Here is a 2,411-nt window from a genome sequence, read left to right as displayed (position 1 = left end):
AAATGCACGTTATATGTACACATTATGAGGTTCGGACTTTTTAAATGTTAGTAACTGGACCTACTTTGAATTTGAATTGAATACCACTCTATAACCTGGAACGAATCACAACACTGCTGTATCAAAGTTCTCCCACGCAGCTGTAGGTCTTCAGCTACAACCACGCGTCAGGCTTCAGGCTCACAACTCTGCAGGGAAGAAAATGCTGGTGGAGCACCTCGGGACTTTTAAAAGGTGATATTACTGGTGCCTCTGGTTATGAAGGTTAAGGCCTTTGTAGGCTTCTGGCAAGAAAAGCAGCCTGACAACCATAGCAGAAGTTCATTTAAAAACCTTTTACGGTTTTCCTTTGTGTTACTCTCAACATTTCCTTGTAGCCGGTTTTCTTAATATAGTAGATAAATGGCTTTTTTTTAAAAAGCATGCCTATGTTGATGCATCATGGACAACTGTGTGGGTGCTCATCCATATACTTTGACATGTGCAGCAAAGTAATCAAAGTGTTTTTTAAATCAAATCATCCCTTTTACTTGATGTATTCTGCACTCCCATGCGAGGACAAAGTGTCCAAACACCAGCATGGAATGCAGTGAGCTCAATGCCAAAAGGGCACAAACAAGAAAACAAGCACTTATCAGCGTCTGAAAAACCAACCTCTGAATTTTCAACATTCTTTACATTTCCTAGCTAAAACTGGGCTTTCAAAATGTCATCTTGCGGCAAAGAATTCAAGAGGAGAACAGCTCAAATATATGAATGAGGTCTACTTTAAGGACAAGGGCACACGACTCCTTTTCGTCTTCGCCTCATCGCTCAAAGACAGAGCCTGCAATCTTAGAAGAACTGCGAATCTGTAACAGGACGAGGGAACAACGTGCAGTAAAGTATCTCGGATTTCTCCTGAAGTTTTCCTTCTCTTGCCTTTTCACTGTCTCAATATGATCTGCTTCTTCTCACGCTGCGTACAGGGCGTCAATTAACATTCCAAGTCTTAGCCTGTCGGGGAACTATAAATCACTTGAGCCTCACCTCTTCTGCGTGGTCACACTCCTTTCTTTCTACAGTAGGCATAATGACAGGAGAGAGTAAATGGGTAAAGCACGAGAATAGGCCTCTTCACCCCCCTTTGGTTGCTCAAACACCAGCTTATACTGCTGCAGCTGGTGTCATCCTTTTTTATGGGATGTCTTGACCTACTGCATCAGCCTTGTGGGATGAAGAAGAAAAATAACAGTCCATAATGCATTGCAGGTGGTTGTTTTGTTACATAAATATATTTTGATGACTAATAAGAAGTTGACTATAAATAGTAAGTTGATGCCTCTTCCCAGGCTGCCTGCATTTAATTTTTTTTATTTGCACTCAATTGGATTACTTCCAAAAATAACAAAGGATCCTGCAGCTCTGACCACCAAATGTTCTTGAATAGAATTCCAATCACCGCTAAATCTGTCAGCTAGTGTACTCTTGAATTTGACGGGTGCAGCCGGAAACCCTAATGTTCATGCCACGGTCTTAAAATTCCCAAAACCATGGAGCTGTTTGCCTCAGGGATGAGTCTATATCTGCAGCTTTCGACAGACACAGCGCTCATTTGTCTTGAATCCAGAACTATTTGAATACCGCTCTGAAAACTGAGGAAGAAAAACATTTTTAGAATTTGTCATTTCATAATGTAATATCTGACAAGCTCATCCAGAATGTTCTTAATATGGTTTTACTGCACTCCTGTTACTCTTGTAGATGTATAATGATTTTTTTAAAATGCCAATGCAGTGAGACAGCAAAACTATGCAGATATGCAGATCCAGATATTAAGAAGAATTCACAATTCAATCTGTGACAGACCAAAATTAAACCTAGGTCTTGTTGCCTGCAAACAAAAGGCCACCAAAGACACATTTGTTACTTGCTTAATGTATTTTTAAGGTCTAAGCAAAGGGTCTCTGTGAGACACATTTCCCTTTGACACAATCAAATTCAAAAGATACTAACTATGCTCCATGAAATAAACAGTCGCATCACAATGAAGGCAAGGCCTATATTTCAAAGAACAAATAATTTTCATGGTGATGGAATTGACTTCTGTGGTAGCCTGATTCGCTGTGTCATAGCTTGAACCTCAGCATGCAGTTGCATGTAGGGAGATACTGACATCTTCTGACTGCTGAATGGACTGCAGCGCTGATTCTGTGATTTGACTATTGCAACATGTTGCAGTGGCAAATAATTTCCAGCCAGGGAACAGATTAGATTGCAGATTTCAGATTACAGCGATGGAAGTCTTCTTCCTTAACGTCAAGATTCTGGATTGTTCTTCTGCAGTAAATGCATCAAATAACATCAGTTTCTAAAGACAAGTCACAAAAACACAAACCAAGACTGACGGACCATTTAATGATCTTCAGAAG

This window comes from Cottoperca gobio, chromosome 7 (assembly GCF_900634415.1).
Source record: "Cottoperca gobio chromosome 7, fCotGob3.1, whole genome shotgun sequence".
NCBI classification, from domain to species: domain Eukaryota; kingdom Metazoa; phylum Chordata; class Actinopteri; order Perciformes; family Bovichtidae; genus Cottoperca; species Cottoperca gobio.
This window is presented reverse-complemented; position numbering follows the sequence as displayed.